General features: G+C 43.2%; 1 protein-coding gene across 2 annotated transcripts in view; it reads right to left on the bottom strand.

Moving 5' to 3' along the window:
- Positions 1-22,082, bottom strand: part of LOC138579502 (uncharacterized) — a 1,088,345-nt gene that overhangs the window by 999,344 nt on the left and 66,919 nt on the right. The window lies entirely within an intron of this gene.

Genomic DNA, 22,082 nt, shown 5'->3' with positions numbered 1-22,082 from the left:
GCTGTCATGGACATACAGTCCTCGCACTCCGAACAATGGTGTTCAGCTCCCAAACACCACAGACAAATTCTGTGAGGGTCAGTCAGCGACATCTTTTTCCCACAATCTCTGCATTTTTTGAAGCCGGATCGAGGAGTTGTCGGTTCAGACGAAGAAGCCATCGAGTACGGATCGAATAACTCGAGGTAAATAGGTTTAAACTGACAAAACTGAGCAACGGTATTCCGAGGCACTGAGTAAGCGCGGAAAAACGGAACTGAGCAACGGGCGCTGCGCGCGGCCTTTATAGCCAGGATGACGTCGACGTCGATACGGCGGCTGTCGAGGGACATCGACTCGGAGGACGTCGACGCGCAGCGCCCTCTAGAGAAAAAAAATTCCGAGGCCAGCAGAGCTGGAAGGAGATATCTAAGATGAGGAATACGTCGGAGGACACAATGCCTTCGAAACGTAAGTTATGGTGACGAAACTTGTTGTAAATGACTCAATAAACCTTTTATGTTAATAAAAGACGCAATAAAACAGGTGTACATTTAAAATGAGCAGTTTGAGTCATTGACAAGGGTTCTTACAAAGTGCACCTATGCACAGATTTCTGCCACTCCTGGAAGATCAAAAAATTGCAATCTGGCCAAAATGTCCAGTCAAATTCGTCAGACGCTGGAGCCTCATTTACAGAGTATCAAATGAACATCCACACCTGCATCCAGCCATGCTATGGAGGTAAACTGGAGGCATATTACCTGCTGCTTACCAGCCCCTCCACGTTCGAATTCCCAAGCGCCAGCAATGCGATCCTAATTTGCATATCTTTAAATCAATCTAAATTCAGCTTTTTTGCTCTTGCTGAATTATTGCCGCACCTCAAGTGCATTTAAAGCTGATCCCATTGACCGGAATTGGGATTCACTGCCCTAAGATGGCCGCCGCCTCGAGGGCACCCTGCGCCTGACCATGTCCATATCTGCTGCCTGACTTCCTGCCTGCATCCGCTCGCCGATTGGCTGAATCTATCTATCTAAACCAATCACGCCTCGCCGGTAGGCGAGAGCCAGCCCATTGAAGTAAGGCTCCATGCTGACGGAGCTGACCGAGCGTGCCGTACTGCGGTCTGCGCCTGGTCCTTAAGCCCTGCAACCTGCCCCCCATCTGGACTGCCTACAGGTACTAGTAACGCTGTACCATAAGACTTTATTGTTCCAGTTTTATCCCCTATGCACCCCCATTACGGCAGTCACCGCCTATATCCATGAGCCACCATATTTGTTTACTATGCTACACGAAGTATCTACCTCAGCTAGGCTACTAGTCACCCCACTGCTACCTCACTGCTTGCCCAATGTACTGCCCTGACCTACTGTATATCATGGTACTAGCATACTGAGTTGCTAGACTATATAGGTATCCCAACCTCTAATTAACAAAACGTACTTATGAAGTAATGTTGGCCTATTCTAGCAAATTGCATACAGGTATCTGTTCCAGCCATTCTGGCTCCCATTGCTTAATTTGAATCACGTTGTGCCCTGGTTTTTGCTTTTGAATTAGCCCAAACTAATGCTCATCAAGCCTCAGCCGATTCTGCACCTATTCCGTGTATTTTAGCCTAGTCTAACTTAGCGGTATACTTGTGCTTAGCGCCTAACTGCTATCAAAGGTAACAGCTGACTGTATGCTGATTATGCCCTATCTGCCAAATTTCGAATCTAGGCTGCAGCATACCTATGCCTTGCAAATTACCCAGTATCAGTAAGCCCACGTTAACGTTGCCCATTATCATAACAGAATGCAGGCACTGCTAACTTTAACTATGTTCCCATTCTGCATTATACCATCTGCCACCCCCTGCACTAAAGGTCATTACATTAAGTTTGATGAAGGGCTAGGGAGACTGAGATGTCCTCGTCACTACCCTATTCCCTGCCCTACACCATTCCTTCCCACACTACCCCCTTTTTCCCACACCAATCACAACCAAACCACATCCAGCCTCCACTATGCGCACTACACATGATGAGCTGCCCCCTGTGCCTATAGCCTCAACCGCCTCCCCTCTTGACATCTCTAAGCGTAACGAGAGACTAACCAGTAGACTACCATCCAGCAGGCATTCAGCAGTAGAATACACCCATAATTTCATACGCTCAGATCGCCCTGGATGCACTAACAATAATCGCAGGCGCAATAAGAAAAGGTGTACAGCCCCACTGACCATCCTAAGGGACACTAGCCCCAGTCTACCAACGAAGGACCCACAAACACAGCCCACTAAGGGAGCATTACTGAACGTCAGGTCATTGGTAGCACACGCAACTGAGATAGCCGACATTATTGTGAACAATAACCTTGACTTCCTTGTAATGACAGAAACCTGGCTGCATGAGGCAGCAGGCCCTTCTATTGCCCTAGCTGTCCCAGATAATTATTCCATTCTCCGTGTAGACAGACCCACGGCTCGTGGAGGAGGAATAGCCATTATCTTTAAAGGCATTCTCAATATAAGACTAGCCACCCCTACGTCGCTGGCATCATGTGAACTCGTCTCTGTCAAGTTCCAAACCTCACCTAATAGCAAGATCACACTATACATCATTTACAGGCCTCCAGAGCCCCCTGGGTCTTTTGAAGAAGATATCACAGCACTAGCAGCCGACACCACCAAACCTACTGCACAAAATATCCTTTTAGGAGATTTTAACGTCAGTTACAAGGACATTAGCGACCCACACGCCATCTCTCTAGCCTCTGCACTACTAGAACAAGGCTACACTCAAATCAGCTCCAAACCCACCCACGAAAAAGGAAGGATACTTGACTGGGTTGCGGTCCTCAATTGCACCATCACCCTACTAGATCCGACTCCACTAGTATGGTCATACCACCACCTTATCACCTTTGAATTGCATATCAACAACTTGGAAAAGAAAAAGCACATTATTGCTCCCCCTGCCTCACAAGGAATAAACGAAACATCGCAGCAGATGCTCTAGTTCCTTTGGTAGCCCCCTACTCAACGCCCTACCGGACACTAATGAATCTAACACTCTAATTAACATCTACAATGAGACCATGACGAACGCCATTGATACTATTGCCCCGCTAAAACTACGAAAAAGCAAACCCAAGCCCATCTTAGCTCGTGGTTCACCCCTGAGCTAAAAACACACTGTACCGAAAAAAGAAAATTGGAATCACGCTGTAAATCATCCCCTTCACCTTAAAACAAAACCAACCTTGCCATTATCACTGCCACCTACAAAAATAAGATAATCCAGGCCAAAAAAGAAACCTATAATAACAGAATAGCCCAAGCCAGCTCCAGTACTAAAGAATTATTCAAAATTCTAAGAGAACTAGAGAACCCCAACTCACTGCCAGAGCACCAGCATTCAAAATGCCCTTTCCAATAAAATGAATTGATTGCAGACCAAAATAGTTGACAAAAGATCCCAACTAACAGTCACTACACCAGCACCTACCCCTACCCCTCACTTTACTCAGGCTTCACAAATTCCTGCAGTCCAAAAAATCATTGCATCTCTTAAACCATCTAACTGTAAGGGTGATAGCTGCCCAGCCCAGATTATAAAAGACGCAGCTAGAGACATTCATTACTAAACTTGTAAACTCCTCCTTCTCTAACAACTCCGTCCCTAGTAACCTCAAACAGTCTTGGGTTCTACCACTTTTAAAGAAACAGACCCTCGACCCAGCTATACCCACTAACTACAGACCAATTACGACGGTCCCCTTTCTTCTGAAAATTTTGGACAGAATAGCCTACTTGCAAATACAAGGTTATCTTGAAGCTCACAAATTACTCGGTACCCGTCAATCTGGCTTCAGACCCCTGCATGGTACAGAAACCGCACTTGTCGACCTCAAAAGCCAGATCGACGAATTAAAAGACAAAGGAAAGATGGCCATCCTACTTCTACTCGACCTCTCTGCGGCTTTTGATCTGGTGGATCACTCCATACTATGTAACTACCTATCCTCAGCGGCCCATTTCTCCAGTTCTGCAGTTGCCTGGATCCAACCATTCCTCGCTAACAGAACTATGTGTGTGTTCTCACCTTCAGCAGCTGCTGACCCCATCCCCATCACCTGCAGAGTCCCTCAAGGATCCTGGGTCTCGCCCACTTTGTACAACATTTTTACAAAGCCACTATTTGACAAACTGGACCGTCTGAGTGTCACCTACACAAATTATGCGGATGACACCCAGATACTCCTACCCCGTTCAGGAACCTATGATATTGACGTTGCGCGGATTAACAAAGTCTACATCATCATTCAGGGATGGATGGCCACACATGGCCTCTGCCTGAATGATGATAAGACAGAATTACTCCTAGTCGGATCATCTAATAACCTTCTCAAACTAAGTCCTCACTACACAAATATCGTCATCGTTGGGAACAGTATACCCATTGCCAAACATGTAAAAACTTTAGGTTTCTACCTCGATGCCCAGTCTAACCTAATTAAGCAGATTAACATGACCTCATCGGCCACAGCCTACACAGGCAAGTTGATCAGAGCCTGTAGACCTTTACTATCCCCCACCAGCTGCCTTACTCTGGCGAGAGCGCTCATACAATCGAAATTGGATTATTGCAACAGCCTTTACCTAGGAGCGAACAAAACCATCTTAAGTAAACTCCAGATCATGCAAAATAACGCGCTTAGAGCAGCGTTGAATATTCCCAAAAGAGAGCACATATCAGAAACTAGAAAGCACCACAGGTGACTCTCTATACATGACAAAATTGACCTAAAAACTATCTGCCTCACTCACAAAGCTCTTAACTACCAAGCCCCCCCTATCTCACAGATAAGTTCACATGGAAGGTATCCAACAGAATCACTAGATCATCCAACATACCATGTCTGGCGGTGCCCAGATACAATCTAAAAAGAGCTGCAGGCTCTAGATTCCCGGTATTAGCCTCCCAGCTTTGGAATACCCTCACTCAGAATATTCAATCTATTCAAACCTTCAACAAATTCAGAAACCATGTTATCAGATGGATTCTCAACAAAACCTAAATAACAGCTCTTGATACTACTAACCGCTAGATTGTCTGCACAACTAGTGTCATACATCCTATATTACTGCTATGACCTATGTATAATATGTATAATGTTTAATATGTATATATGTTCCATTGTAATTTTCCTTGAATGTTCAAACTGTTGTCATGTATACAACTGCCTATTCTATGCCATGTAACCATTACTATCCTCTAGCGCCCAATTACCTCCGGGTCAGGTGCGCGATATAAATAAAATAAACAAACAAACAAACAAACACCAGGAGATGCAGTATGCCACAGGGGAGTTCAAGCAAGTAGGGGGGCATAAATGGCCTCTTTCTGCTAGTAGCCGTATTTAGTATGAAACATGAGGGTCCTACCACTAATATTTTTCTGCCTAACTCTTATTCATGTAGGCTTTCTGATAGTTTCTTACATTTTTGGTTGTAGAGCAAGTATCAATCTGCCCTTTCTCATCTACAACAGAGATGATAATGCATTTGCCGATCTAATCATACAAAAAACATTAGCAGTTCCAAAGAAACTTTTTCAGCATTTATTAATTTGCTGATATGTTAATTTTTTATTCTTTTTGTCAAATGTTTAGATTCAGACAAACAAAAAGGCGATTTCTTTCAAAACATACATGTGCAATGTGGTTGATATGAACAAAGCATTTCTTACAAATAAACATGAGTGCAAATAGTGTAGTGTACAAGCCTGTCATTTTCATTAAGAGACGGTTTCTAAACATATAGACCAATATTACACTTTTGGAAGTCAACTCCTAACCCAATTCCAGAGTTACTAGCAAAGTGTACTCAATATATTTCCTTTATCTTGACCTCGTAAGTGTCAACTGCTTGTCAAGCAAGTGACCAATTCTTGGCTCTACGTCAGGGAATATGTCTCTAGGTGTTTAGTGGACTGTTATGCACTGGTGTGCTGTGTCCTTTGATGTTTTGGCCATGCGATGGATGTGCCTACTTCCGGACTATTGATTGTGTCTCTAGAGGGGGGAACATATAGGTTCATTGTGTTAGTGAAATGTATAGATCAAACTGCATCTAAAGTATCTCTGGGAGGACGGTAAGATTAGTTTTTAAAATTGGGAGAGAAAGTCTCTTTTGTGTAAAAACAGGGCACCACTGACCTTGTCTGTGTCCCATGCGAGAACGCGCTAACGTAGAACCGCGCTTGACTTGGCAGTAGATCCACCTGAGCCCTTCTACTGGACAGTCTCTAGGGATCCTAGAGATAAAACAGATGAAGTGTATTCTTAGTGTATGCTGCCTTTCTCCTATGAGGCATCACTGCCTGTGCATTAAAATCATTATATAATCAGGCGTATTGTGGCATGGTTGTGCCTGGACTAATTGGGGAGGCGGCAAGTACCTTCATTTTTCTGGTTTCCTCTGCATGCTTTGATGTATGTCCTTCAGGCTGAGGTCTAGGCTGCATATGACAATGCCGCTGCTGGGGGCGTGGCACTGAGAAAATGTCAGGACAATCTGCATTAGACCCTTATTTAGGATTCGTGGACCTATCGGCGGCTCAACAAAGGGGCAGCCTGGAGGCAGTGACTCCTTACCTTACATAGGGCGCTCACACCGTCTTGGCATGTAGTGCAGCATTGTCCGTAGTCCCTGGAAAATAGTACTGTGAATCAAACACTGTTATGCGAATGCCACGTAGGCAAATGGAGCTGTGTAGGTGTATTTAGATGATCTTCTACAGGCCCTCTGCAGATACCAGCCAATTGCAAAAGTTGCAGCTTTGTCTTTAGCTGCTAGGCATCTACCCTACTAGGCTCAGACTGGCCTGTAGGGCAATAGGGCAATGCCCAAACCAATAACACAAAATGCTAGTGTGGGGCAGTTTTTTTTGGTCACGGTGGATCACTTTTTCTTGCCCACGTAGGCCAGTTTGATAAGTTACTTCACGATGCGGCCAGTGGTTTTGACCAGTGATACTGAATAAATATTCTTTAAAGTGCACAATTTGCATCACATCTGATCAAAGACCTCCTCCTTGGGTACTACTCAAACAGTCCATCACAAAAGGAATGAATTGCCATTTGCAATGGTGGGCCACTTGGTACCCGAGACAATTTTATGCCCCAGTCCGACCATGCCAATTAATCCTATGGTACAGGATTAATCCTACGGTCGATCAGGAGAGGCTTTAGGGATCCTCTCCAGAGGGCGCCATAATATCACCAAAGCAGAACAAAATGGACCATGTCTTCAATTGCATCCGAACAGAATGGGCATTTCAGGATGACATTGTGATTCCACTTGTTCCCCAAGGCAGCCAGGGGCAAAATGCCCATACAGTCCTAAACTAACAGGGTTCGCATTTGGTCCACCTAGTCCTCATACCCCATAGATTGCTTTAAGGACCAGTATCTTGAAAACGGGTCCGAGGTGACCAAGCCCGCTCTGATTTCCACCTCCCTTGCTACCTTAAGGGCATAAGTAATGGAGGCTTTAAAATGTATACCAATAGTATCAGGGCGGGTTCAGTAATTGATCAAACCAAAGGCCTGAAGCTCTATCTTCAGAAACGTAAACCAGGGAAGTGACATGCCTCTTTCCTGGGAAAGCACATCTTTTATTGCCTGCCTGTACTTGGGTAAGTACTCACTAGTCCAAAGCCTAGCCCAACAGAATAATGGTTTGGCCCTGCATGCTTTATCAATCAGCCGAAGATCTAGTTCAAGGCTGACGGGCAAATTGGGTGCACAAAGCGGTAAGCCCAGCAGATTCTTCAATTACTGCCTGTGATAAGGTGTTAGTCCAGCACTGCAGCTCTGCACCATAGAGCCCTGCCTACCCGGGCCTGGACTTTATAGGCTTCTAGGGCAACGCCCACAACCCCACCATGCTCTCGGGTTAACTTAGCTATGGCACCAATGTACCTAGCAAGTGCCAACTCAGCTTTGCCCAATTGGTCAGACCATGTGCAGTCCTCTTTGATTCTTACGCCCAGGTAATTGTAAGCATGTACTTGTTCAATCAAGCCATCCCCTAGGGCGAGTCTAATTTTGGGATGCTTCCTTTTTCACCCTGCTCCCTCTAAGGACCATGGCCTTGGTCTTCTGAATGTTAGTAGAAAGACCATTCTCCTGACAAAAGTCCTCAAAGATGCTTAGCTGGCGACGACTAGGGAATACTATAATACACACATCATTCTCTTACAGTTATATTATGTAAAACAAAACAGTTTCTGGCATACTATTGGACTTTTTAATACAAAATAATATAGTAAATTCAAAATGTTTAAAAACAACAGTTGCACATTCAAAATGTGTATTTTTACTTTAGCACTTTAATTTGCTCAATAACAAATTCTATATTTACAATTTCTTCCTTTCAAAATAACCTGCTTTTAAATTTCTTCAGAAAAATCCATTTACAAAACTGAATCTCCTCAAGTCAAAACCAAGCACAGAGGTAAGTCTGCCTTTTCAAAATATGAATTACAGCTGTAGTGTTCTTTAAAAAAAAAGAAATGAAATACAAGACTCCGCTATATTCTAGGGGAACATGTATACAATAAATCAGTATAGTAATAAAACAAAGTTATTTTAAGGGTCCCTCACTTGTAATCAATTTTCATTTATTTCCCATCATCATTATACCAAGTAAGAAATAAGACGCTTTGGATAATATCGATTTTCCAAAATTCTCACTTCAGTCCTTTCTACTCTTTACTTTCATAATCTACACACCGTACAGCAAACCCCTTTTGAAGGAGCTTCAGTCGGCAATTAAACATGCGTCAGGCTATGAAAAAAGATTACATTTTGAATAATTAATGTTTTAAGGAATTAAGAAAATGAGAATTTAAAACAAACACATTAACTATAGGGCGGATTATCACTTCGAGGTATTAAATATTAAAGTACAGCAAAAGAAAATGTTTTATTCAATCTTTGATAAACTAAGGAAACATTGTAGTAGTTAGCAGGGAAACATAAAAGACCCAATTTGTGGAAACTTGATCATCAGAATGTTTGATTGTTTAATAAAAATAATTTATTTTAAACAAATTACAAAATTCGTTGAAGTTTCATTTGAAAGTGTAGAGCTATACATTCAGTTTTAACAATTGAGAGTCTGAGCAGTTTCACGAATCGCAGGGATTCATCCCTTCTCCCCAAAGGGGATCCCCTCCTTTCAAGCTAGGGAGGTGAGCCCACTCTGCAAAACCCTCCCTAGGGGTTGAGGCAAGTGGGACCTCACCCGGAGAGGCTCCCCCTTTGGGTACAAGGACTCCCGTTCCTATGAGGAACTCCCTAGGCCAAATACCATAGCCATATACATGGGACCCAACTCTGCAAGAAAAGGAAGATGTCTCTTTAACAAGAGATGCATATTTAACTGTGACGAGTAGGAGAGGAAGAGGAGAGCCTGGTATGCAGGGGACCCCCCCTGACATCATTATGCCTTGTGGAGGTGGAGGGAAAGCAAGCCACAGAGCCCACGACTTTCAACGAGGCAGAGAACGCCATTATGAGACGCCAGAGGCCCAGTGTATGCAGATGCGAGTAGAGCATTGTAAGGAAAGTAGGAGGAACAAAATACCCAGCGTTGGTGTTACCAAAAGAGTAACTTGGTGGGCCGGGTGCCCGAAGCACAACACTGCGATCACTGGTACGGGAAGCGTGTGCCGCTTCCATCCACCAGCAACCGTGCAGAGCAGGAACACGACAAGGACCCGAGAACAGGAACCTGAGAAGCGAGAAGAGCAAATAAGAGCAAATACGCAATCCCGAGTGAGAGCTGTACCCTGCTGCTGTCCCCAGCACAGAGAGAAATACCAGGGGAACCTGGAGAAGCGGGAGGCCGTGGGAATACCACTCTAGGTTTGAAAGAAACTCGTCCCAGTCTTAAGTACAAGAAAATAGAACTAAAATGGTGTAATTGGAGTAATAAAAGAATAACGAATGACCCTGCCAAGGAGGAGGGTTATTATATAAAAGGGAGAAACTCGTCCTAGTCCACAGGACGAGATATCAAGCGGGAAACCAAGTAAGATATGAAGTGAAAAGCCTAGAAAAGAGGGGGATAAGCAACTCAGGTGGGGAAGTAACAGAGACTGCGAGGAAGGTAAGAAACCACCTTCCTTACAAATTCAATACTGGAGGAAGCCTAACATGGAATCATATAATAACAAACAGGATACAAAACGCTTGAATGAACAAGCTAACCAAAGAGACACAGCAAGACAGAGAAGTTATCACAAAGGACGTTTAAAGACGGGGTCATGAGAAGTCCACCTCAGGAAATGGTGGAAAGAAAGACTGGGAAGAATATATAAGTGATAATCATATATATAAGTGCAAGGAAATGTCTGAGAGGAAAATATTCTAAACATAGGACCACAGAAACTACAAAGCATGAGTATTTTTGGAAGAGCTACAAGAAATGATCACTATCTAAGGAGATAATATCAAGAAATATCTGTATCACAGAGAATATCTATAAATACAGAGACTATCAAAGGAACTGAAGAGACCAGGTGAAGACAAGACATTTCCTTGGTCTATTTTAGTTAAATACAGTGGAAGGGTCAGATAGGGTTAGCTTGGACAGAGGACATGTTTGCTATAGACTTCCTGACAACTGACTAGCACCTTTAGTTTCTTTAGATAGGTAGGGTATTCCCTCTAGTAATAGGGAAAGTTAGGCCTTCTACTTCATTAAATAATTTGAATCATGTCTTCCGAGTGTCAGTCTCCCTCGTTCGACCCGCCACAGCAGACAGAGTGTATAGATCATAAGCAGCAATCCCTCAAATATATTTTAAATCGAATAACAGTCACTGTTTCAACCGATATTGCACTGGTCTTTGATTTTTGGGGAATCAACATATGGGGAGTTCTTCCTTCCCACAAACCCTATCCTCCAATAAACAAGCATCAACATTACTTAAATGTAATACATGTATTAGTTCTACTGGGTTTAGTTGTTTAATATTGTTTTTTTTTCCATTTGCCCATATGTGTACACATACCATAAAAAGGAGTTTATGAGATCTAAAACTAGAATCCATAGAATAGTGTTTGCAGAAAGGGCAAATCATTGCCCTATTCATAGGCGTGCAAATATCTTCCAAGGGGGCATGACTCTTGAAAGCCAGAGAAACTGCCATTTTCCTGGCCAATTGAGCATGAATACCCCTCACTGGGGCAATCTTTACTGGATTTGTAGCTTTACAATTGAATGCCACAATCCAATAATCAATATTAGCTTTGGCGTCCCTTATCCCTGGTAAAGCCTTGCCCTATAAAGAAACAGATGGCAGATGGTCTGATGAATGTTGATCTTTAATGTATTACAGGTAAGAACTTTGTTGACAGTTTGGAGATCTTGTGATTTACACACGTGTCAAATGTTTGTTGCCCCCTTCTTTTCTACAGCCTGCAAGAATAAGAACTCTGTGTCCAGTGATGGATGGAAGAAACATTTTCATGGCCAGAAAGATCTCACTATGCCCCAAAATGTGTAAACAAGTACTCTGGTCGTGAGATCTCCACAGGTTGTGTACTGCAAAATTACCCAGGTTGGCATGACACCCTGTCAGGCAGTATTCTGTAGGAACCAACAAGGCTGGAACCGGAAGATATGAAGGAATGCCAACAGAGAGGTTCTGACTTTACATCCACCCGTGACAGTTTAACTTGAATGTTGTTGAAACTGTTGCCATGGATTGTTGAGCTTGAGTTTCTTAAGACAAATGATTTGCTAAATGAATGTCAAGAACTTGCAGAAATGACGCAGGACCTCCAATATATGTTTAATCATGCCTCCAAACAGGTTTCCTGTTCAAATGAAGCAGGAAACGGGGTCAGGGGATTGTGGATGGTTCACTGATAGTCTGGTTTGACAGTTCTTTTGCATGTATAGCTCTTCTTTACACTCATCAGAAGCCGGAGAAAGAATAATATACTTGTTATTGCTACTGCTCATCATGATCTCTTACTCTTATACCACCTCATTCCCTTTTTTTCACCCCACTAACCTAAAATATCTAGTTAGTGGCTGATCCGTTTGCCTCAGGGACATCCTGGATCCTAGGATTTGTTCTGCTATCTCTCAGCTATTGGCCTTATTTCTTGTGAATATTTTGACTGATGGGAAGCAAGACATCTTGGAATGTTCCTGGTTCCTAATGTACAATGGTGAAATGGGGTTCAACAACTTTTTATTCTGTGTTATGTTACAGAAGGAGTTGGGCCAAGTGTCTATTTGTGGACCACCCAAACATTTTGCTTGTATTGCAGACTCCTGCCCTGACTTTTGCCAGTGAAGCACAGCCTTCAGCTGCACTTCACTGGGCATTCGCTCATCGTTATGTGTTTCCCTTAATCTTCTGACTTTGCTGCCACTTTTGCCAACAGTATTTCAGTGCGCAAAGCACATCACTGTACCGTGCACTGGGATCCTTGCGTTTTCGGGCCCTAGTCATCCAGTAAGGATTTTGTGGTAACTGGACACTGTGCCTGGGAGTAGACTGGTGGCAGCAGAAGCTTTTTCATGTAGTTTTACATTTAATTTCTGAGCCATACCACACTTACCGCGTGTAGCTCATGACTGTGGCTAGTGTCCGTCATGGCCGTGCCACAAGGTCTTTTGTCTACTCCTTTGGCCATTTTGTCCTTGGCCTTCCTCCTGCTCTTTGTGACCCAGGGAGTCCTTATTTGGGCATGCATTCACCCGTGAAAGCCGCCGCTTTCCCAGGCTAATGCAGGTCATGTGTGTATGTACCCAGGAAGTGGGCTAGGACTGTCTGGTCCCAATCCACACTACTGGTGCCAGGATGTCTGGTGTGCACAAGGGCATGACAGCCACAGTGGTCCCTCATTGGACTACTGCTGGTGTGAATGAGTGGGGCAGATCTCCTCATTGACCAGCTGAGTGCGAGCACTCACTGGACTTTGTGATATGAGGAGGGGGCCTGAGTGCAGACCCGCAATAAGTCTGAATAGACCTATACACAGAGCCAAGTATCCAGAGAAGCAAAGCAAACTGGACTATCCGGAATTGCAGAGAAGGTTTGGCCCCCTGAACCTGCTGTTGTCCCAGTAGAGCACTGCTTTGCACTCGATCTGCGAAGACCTGAAAAGGGGCTTAAACCCCTTGGAGTTTTAGGAAAATCACTCTCGACAACTCCTCGTTGTCCTGCAAACAAGCCTTCCCAGAAGTGTCCCTGGGCCCTCCAGTGGACAGACCAGCTTGTACAATGGCACTTGCGTTGGAACGTTGCTTTATCAAGTTTTGTCTCAAGCTTTGGGGAAATCCTAGTTTGCCCTGCAAAGCATCTCCTTACCAAACTGCTTTGGGCCGCAATAGAGGAGCCTGGGTCAGACCACGGGACTTGAGTGCCCCTGCGTCACTGTGCGACAGTGGCGGTCGCTGCTGGTGACTTTCCCGCCTTTCTTCAAGTGTCCGGGGACCTGCTACATCGGAGCTTACTTTGTCCTGCATTTGTGATGAGAGATGCAGCTTTGTTCTCCGCAGCAGATGCCCCTGACTCTCATAACTGGATTTCCACACTCCAGAATCCTCTTGCTAGCATTTCCTTCCCACTGAATATTGTACTTTGTAGCTTTACGCTTCACTGAGCACTTTTACGCACACACTTGACATTGAGCACAATGCTCCAATCTTCGTAGGGCTGGACTTTTTAAGTTAGGGATATTCATTGCTGGAGTTGGCCAATGTGTTAAAGTTTGTCTGCTTTCCCTCTCAACAGGTTTTGGCGAGAATCTGCACTTTACCACATTGTCCAAAAAGTGACTGTACATATATTTTACATAGTGTGTGTTTAAGTAGTGATATTACTGTGTTTGCCATTATTCACTGGTGTTTGTTCTGGGCCTAATAAATTGTGTGTTTTTGATATACCACTGTCTAAGGGTAATTCTTGTCGTCCTACTGTGGGTGTTCATCCAAGACCTCAGATCACTCCAACTACTCCTGAGACTTATCCTTGACTGCTCTCCAAGCAACCTTAAATTGTCCTGGCTAACTTCGCAGACGTGTTCCCTGTTTCACTAACACTGGTGGCCTCCTAAACATCTGTTCACCAAAGCATAGTTTGGAAATCCATTCTAACAGGGACAAATCTAAAATATAACAAGGATTTTCTAAGTGAAAACAGTGTCAGGGATCGGACAACATAATGTCAGATATATCCTGGTGTACTCAACTCCTCTGATAGGTTTCTCAGGTTTTGCCGCAAACCAAGAGATTATAAGCTCTCCTAAAGAGTCCTTGTTCCTTCCTAGGAGACCCTAATCTACAATACAATGTCCAAAGTAGTGTCCAACACACATTTCCAAAACCTACTCTTAATAAGTCCTTAGCCTCCTAGCTAAACTAAGATATAACATAAAGATTCCAAAGTTAGGCCAGCATAAGAGTTCACAAGTCCTAAACTTAACACCCATTCCTAGTGTACTCACAGGTTCTCCTGAGAATTCCTTCCAGTGTTACTCACAGTCCGTCCTCTTCTGGCCTTTTAGCTTTCACTCTGTTTGTTTGGACTTCTCCCAGGCCTCTGGATTCTCAGACTTATCGTTTAGGCTCCAGCTGAGCCTCTTTGGCTTCGAACTTGTACTGGGTGTTCTCTTCCAGAACCTTTGGCTTTATAACTTCGACAGGCCACTCCCAGACCTCAGGCATTCACTATTCCTTGTGCATGTTTCTCACTGAACTTGGGTTTCTTAGCTTTTCACTATGGATGTTCTACTTGAGTTCAGGTTTCACTGATTAGGTCCGCCCTGAACCCTTGGTTTGTTAGTTTCTCAGTCGTTTATTGGGTAGGCATCTCCCAGATCTGTGTCTCACCCAGCATTAATTATTTCAAGTCTCTTATAAACCTCTGAGAAACCTATTGGTTTTTCAGCATGCAGACCCCTGTCATGGGCCTATTGCTTTTCTCAGAATTAAGGTCTCTTACATCTATTGCGCACATCCTACCCTTGTATCGGAGTGCTCGTAGGAAGATGCTTTTCCAGAAAAGTAGCCCCCTTGTTCCAAGTGGTAGTCTCGCTTGGTAGGTAAACCCTAGACTTTGTCCTGACCCAGTATTAATTTTGTTAGGTCTCTCAAAGACCTCAGATTTAAATGTCAATTAGTTATCTTCCTAGACTTATGGTTTTCTGTGCAGTCAGGTCTCATACTAGGCCTAGTGCTCTTCTCAGCATTCAGGTCTCTTCTTAAACCTATGGCTTCTCTCAGCATGTTGGTCTCTTACAAGACATATGGTTTCTCAGTATTCATGTTTCTTTCTATACCCATGGGCACCTTCATACCATTTTAAGAGAGCCCTGGTAGTAAGTTGCTTCTCCAGCAAAGCAAAAGCTTTGTATAAAGTGGCAGTTTCCCTGTTTCAGCAGGGAGTGGTGCAGAACACACCATTAAGTTCTCAGTCTGCTTCCCCCTTGTGATGAGCTCGCTCATCCCCCTCCATAGTGACTTATAGGTTTGTGTATGCGTATCGCTCTTCATGATTGGCTGGGGATCACAAGGGTTTTGGGATATGTATTGTGATTTTACTTTTCCTTTGGTTCCCCTTAACTATCTAAAAGTTGTAACTAGTACCTGCTCTACATTAATTGTGGGTCCAATTGCACCTAATGAATAGACAACTGCAATGTGAAATCTGATCTATCCTGGAATCAGACTCATAGCCGCTTCCTCCCTACAGCGTTCTGTGTGCTCTCAGATTCAGAAAGTGACTTGCAGTAGTCTTGCTGCCTGACTGTGTGCATTGCGATTGTTCCGATTTTGTCTTTGCCGCTGCTGTGAAGCTTGGGACACGTTAACACAGGCAGTCGGGTACTGTTCAACCCCCACTTTGCAAGGAATATACAATCCCACTGTAGCCCACTTTGGCTAAATAACTGAGGCCAGACCAGCTCTTCTTATTGTGGCATAACAAGGCCGCAGTTTATTCTTACACATTTCACACCATAAATTCAAACCAAAACATGAATATCTTTAATAACTTTAATAACCCCAGGCGATCGGCGGCACCTTTTTGTTTATTCTTCTTTCTCATCAGCACCCCACTTTTTCTTTTATCTCTTTATTTATTTACAGTCGGCTCTCTTTTTCTCCTTATCCATTCTTTTTCCAGCATACTTAGGTCTCACTCCCCGAACCTCCCGAGCCTCGCGCTCTGGGCGAAACACATTGGCAGCCACCGCTGATGGGCTGCGGGGAGTGCCGTTATACATTCCTTTCCACTAGGCTGATGGGGGGGGTCACCTCCTTTTTCGAATTTACCGCCCCTGGCCATGCTAGGCTAGCAGGGGGCAATTTACTCTTGGTCCTCTTTACCCTCCATCAGGAGGTTAGTTTTGGCACAGCTCGATCACCCGAGTTACCTGCCGCCTGCGATAATAAAATACAATCATTAGAAAACCTGCAAATAAAATACATGTTAGGGTGGGTTGGGTGGGGCAAAGTTTCTCCTGCTGCAGGGGGAGCGAGCGTGTAAAGAGACCACTCCCCCTGCGCCGGCACTACATGTAGAGGCCCCCGTTTATGGCCCTATTTCCCCTTCCTGGGGTCACCATCTTGGTGACCTGCTACTTCCTGTGCATTCTCACTGCAGCAGAAGGCGGGAATTGGGGGGGGGGGGCTCGGTCCCTCTGCCATGTTACGCTTTGGCGCCTGCACCCCTTTTGGAGCTAGTTTACTACCGTCAGATTTTTAATTTCACAACTCGTTTCTGACTAGCTTGAAGGGGTGTCGTGTCACAATTACTCCCAGTTGAGTGTGGACCTTGAATGTCCCTGTGAGAAAATGTCTATGCCTTAGAGAGGGGAAAAGATGCAGAATCACACTTCATCTATCCTCTGGGAGGTGCATCAGATAGTAGCCAGACCAAACCACTGCCTTGTGGCTCGCCCCCTCACATAAAGGCATGGTGACTTCTGTTAACTCACTAAATTATACACAAATCCATTTTTTTTGTCTGTTTAGTTCCACCTTCTTTAGTCTGTTCAGTTTTACATGTCCTGACTTTATGCCAAGAATTTTATAAATGCCCACTAAGCCTCCTAAAACATCATCAGATATGTTTCTTGCCTTATTCTATACTGTTCATAACGTGCCAAGACTAATCTTTAAATCAGCTGACATTTTGGCAACCTGATAGATGGAAGTAGAGAAGAACGGACTCTGGAAATGCCAGCCAGACATGTTCAGCAAAGAATTCACATTCTGCATTGCCAAAGAGATCGACATATTCCAGATGGGGTTTTAAATACTAGACAATTTAAAATGGCTGCCTGGAATCTCGCAAGACTACACGGTCTTGCCAGCGTTACAGTAATCCCTCTGGTGGTGACGGGAATATGGCAGGATTCATTGGCTCACTTTTACTCCCTTTTACTGTTCCTTTTCTGCTGCCCCAACCTTCCTACTTCGTTATTTGATGCAGGTGTGGGATGTCATGGTGAGTAGTCTTGTTGTGGTTGTATTGGCCTGCTGTGTAACCTAACACCCCTGTTGGCAGGGGCTCAGACAAGGTATTATTTTCGTGAGTAATTTTTGATGGTTTGTAATCATCATTTTGTCATGCGGCCCCAGGTAAAATCCATCTGGAATGGAAATCTGTTTACAGGTTGTGATATGGCATGGTTCCTACTTGCGATAGCACCCTCCTAAGATAACATGCATATGGTCCACATATCTTTTATGTGCAGATCTATCTGTGGGAGAGCAGATAAACCATGAGTGATACATGTATACACGGTTTTTGCATGTGCTTTATGCCACTGCAGCCAATTGACATAAAAAACTTCGTATGGACAGAAAGAATAAACATAATGAGACCCTTTCTCCATCTGAAGTTTGTAAACACTCCCATTAGGAAAGATGGTGTTAATGCTGAACAAAGCTGTTCAAAGCTAGCAGCAGAGAAGAGCGGACTGATTCTGTCCTCTCGCCAGGTATTTCCAGCTCTACGGCAGACATCAGATCTGTTTTTCAGGATAAGCACTGCAATTCTATCCATGTGCCAATCGTCTTCTAGTCAGTGGCGTTTACATATCTAAGTGGTTGTCGACAATTGGTTTAAAAGCGATTTGTAATGACGAATAAAATATACTCCATGTGATCTGACATTCCTAAAATCTCATTCATGGGGTTGGGTTATAGTTGACAACCTTAGAAATGTTGCTTACTCCCCTCATTTGATGTCTTATTTAAATTGCAAAGATATATCCTGTGTTGAAGCATAGCCAGGTAGCAAACAACATTTGAACAAAGAACCCACTATCTGAGGTTGAGGCTGGGTATTTCACTCATGACCCTTTGACTCAGACATTGCCAAATAATGTAGATAAACCAATAGATTGTGAAGTAAAGATCATGTAGAAATGTATGGTATCAAGGACTACAGCCTGGCCTCGCGCAATGCCCATGTGACGTGAGGTCTTAGGTTGTGAGGTCATAGGTTGAGGCAAGAGCAGAGTGGTAGTCACCTATGGTAGAGTTCCAGTCCTCTGGGCCTGTTCCTGGATGTACTGCTCTTCTCAAATGCTTTATATGTGTTTAATTCCACCCTGCTTTACTACACGGAGTTCTTGCCCTCTTCCTTGCTATATGTTTTTTTCTGTTTTTCTTAAAAACAAAAAGTGTTTTCAGTTTACATTGAAACTTATTACACCATTCATAAAATGCCAAAATGAGAAGATAAGGAAGAGAAAAAAACACATTTCTCATTAAAAGAAGAAAACACAAAAGGAAAATAAAGAAAACACACAAAAAAGAATGATCCCAAGAAAAAAAGAAACCATCTTGCCTTCCCGTATTAGACGACATACTTCACTAACACCCCTTCATCATCCACCATTCTAATTTTCCCAAATCTCCTGCCAATCCAGTTCTCCTTCCATCATGACACCCTTCAAATCAGCAAAAATCTACATCAATAATTTGGTTAACGCTAAAATGAATTCCTGATTTGACGTTAGTATCAGTCTGCCCAATAAACAGTTTGTCAGAACCTGGGATATAGAATGTATAAATGGACCCAGCTACCTCATCCTCTCTTTCATAAATACAGGGCATTCCATTACTAAATGGAAAAGAGTTTCGAGTGGGGCCATCCCACACATACGACAGCCTCTCAGTTCCCTAGGCAGATTTACTTTTCGGCCAATGCCCTCTAAAGTAGGGAGACAGTTTAAACAAAGTTTTCAGTACGAATATCTGTGTTTTTGAGATGGAAATCTAATCAGTAACGTCTTAAGCTATGTGAAGGCAAATATAACTGTTTTCCTTCTTCATACCGTTTCAACCTATGCAGATCTCCAAAGTCTGACCATATGTCCCAGTATCTTATCTTTTTCTTCCTCGTATAGTCAGACTCTGTCCCATCGCACACGATTAGCCACTGGAAATCTAAACATCTCTTGAGACATTGCACTAAGAAAGGGCATGAAGCTGTGGATTTCGTTAAGTTTTCATACAAATAGGCTCTCAATGATGGTTTGTCTACCTTCTTTAATTTAGTTAAGTAGACTAAACATCTTTTTGCTTATTGTGCCGACCACGATGTCAGGCCTAATTCCAATCTAATCAGTGTTATGAAAGTGATTTAAGGAAAGACAGTACGATTTGCATATTTTCCCTTCTATTAGGCCAAGACATGTTCTGTTCTTGAATGTAACTAATTCACACCCATACAGTATCTTAGCTGTCATCTTCACCTCATAGTACTCTAGTAGTGGAACCAAAGAGTAGCTGCACAATTGCTGTCTGAACACCTTCATCACTAAACTGCACAATGCTGCCTTTCTTTTCATTCTTTTTTTATATATTTCTATTTTTGGCTTTATTGATATGGTGTAACCCAAGTAATTTATTGAATTCACTTTACTGATAGGAATCTTATTCAATCTCCATGTGTATGATTTTTTCTTTAGCCTCGTGGTGCAATGCATAATATAGAATTTTCGCGGAATTAACCATTACCTTCAGGTATCCCTCGAACCCGTCCAATATACGTTGAAATCCCGCCAGGGGATAATCTATCAATACATGGGCATAACCAAACCATTGTCTACTTGACTCTATTAAATCAGACAGATATAAATTGAAAAGGGTAGGGGCCAGGACACATCATTGGCGCGTTCCCTTTTCTAGCGGAATATCTCTTTATAGGTCCCCCAGGGTGTTTTACGTCACTGTCACCGAATTTCCAATATATAATAGCTGGATCATCCTCAGCAACCCCACTTTGTTAACTTCTGACAAAGATGCAAGACATTGATATTGTCAAAGGCTGGCAAAAAATCAATTGCAGCTATATATAAAGATTTACCAAATTTGCCACCTATATCTGATATGCAGGTCTGTAGTCCAACCGCGCTCATTGAGGTCCCCACTCCCTTCCTAAACCAAGCCTGAAGAAGTCTTAGTCAATTAGATGTATTAGCCCAGCAAGATAGTTCATTTAGAACCAATTTAGCAAATATGTTTTACCATGAGTCTAAGAGTGCCACTGGGCAGTAGCTTGCTGGATCCGCTCGATCACCTCTTTTAAATATCGGCACCCATATAGCTTGTTGCCAGGTGGGGGGACAATGATCTTCACTGGCAATATGGTCAAATAATCGATATATAATGTCTACCCATAAAGCCACATCACCTTTAAAAACTTGGTTAGCAACGCCACCTGGTCCCGTGGCTCTCAAAGTATTCAGTTTCTTCATCGCCATCTGAATATCCCATTTATCAAATGAGTGCCTTCAATTGACACCTGGCCATGCTCTATTCCCCATCTTAGCCTCCTGAATACCATTAGCTCTACATTTTTCTGTAATGTGGGTAATCCAGACTGCTTCTGCTACACAGCAGGATTGCACACTCTTTTGAGCTGCCATGGAGTCATTTAAAATACGCCATGTAGCACGCATATCTTCAGATATTAACTCCTTAAATAGTAATTGATTCTTCTCAATGTGTTTTGAGATTTGATACGATTGTAATCATCTTTGGTATACCATCTTCACCTCCCTTTTCATCCTATTCATTTCCTCATTATTTAAGGAATCCCACCCTTTGGTCACCATTTTGATCGATTTCCGTACTTCCATCTTTTTTAAAAATAACTTTATCATACGGCTTTCTGTGGCCATCGATAAAGGGTGTATCTAAAGGCTCATTGTTTTTAACGACAAGGTGTCCCAATTTAGATGACAGCCCAGAGAATCTTAGTCTTATGTTTGCATTAACACTATTACCAACTTGGCTAAGTCTATTCCCTTTTCCAGACGCTACAAGATGCTGAGGGCACCCAGACGACACAGATTTTATCCCCCACAGAAAAAGTGAGGTATAACATTGCATGATCACTGATAGTGGAGTACTTTATCTCAAATGAACAATCATCCACAATGTTTAGGTTCTTTGTGAATATATATGCTGCCATGATGTTGTGCCATGTTGGCACGTTCTCCCACTTGCCATCAAATAATAAGTTAGTTTGTAGAAACCCCATCTGGAAAAAAGGCTGACCAAAGTTTCCCATGTGTGTTCCTCTTCCTCCAACCATAGGCGTCTAATGCCGACAAGGACTGTGATTTGTCAAACATATTTGCCTCCCATTTTGTAATATTACATTCACAGTTGAAATCACCCACCACTATAACCAGACTTTTACTGTGCACCAGTAACCAATCTAACAGAATATTTTCCATTTCCTCTAATATATTTCCTATATCCTCTCGCACAGAATTGAAGTAGATGTAAAATAATAAGATGTTGCTGTTCTGCTTGCCCTTGCTGTCAACTATCTCTGTGACCAGCAGGGCCTCTGAATTACACTTCCGATTTCGAGTCGAGCAATTTTGGGTGAGCTTCACTGCCGTTAACAACCCTCCCATTGGCCGTCCTCGCTGACCCCCTTTTGCCAATGTATTGTTCATGTTAAAACCATCTAGCACAATATTATCAAGAAGCCAAGGCGCTTGTAGTAGAATAGTGGAATAAGGAATTGTGCCCTCTTGAA

This window comes from Ambystoma mexicanum, chromosome 3p, assembly GCF_040938575.1.
Source record: "Ambystoma mexicanum isolate Mex_15411 chromosome 3p, UKY_AmexF1_1, whole genome shotgun sequence".
In the NCBI taxonomy this organism is placed as follows: Eukaryota; Metazoa; Chordata; class Amphibia; order Caudata; family Ambystomatidae; genus Ambystoma; species Ambystoma mexicanum.
Note: the sequence above shows the minus strand (reverse complement) of the source record. Positions and strands in the feature narration are given on the sequence as shown.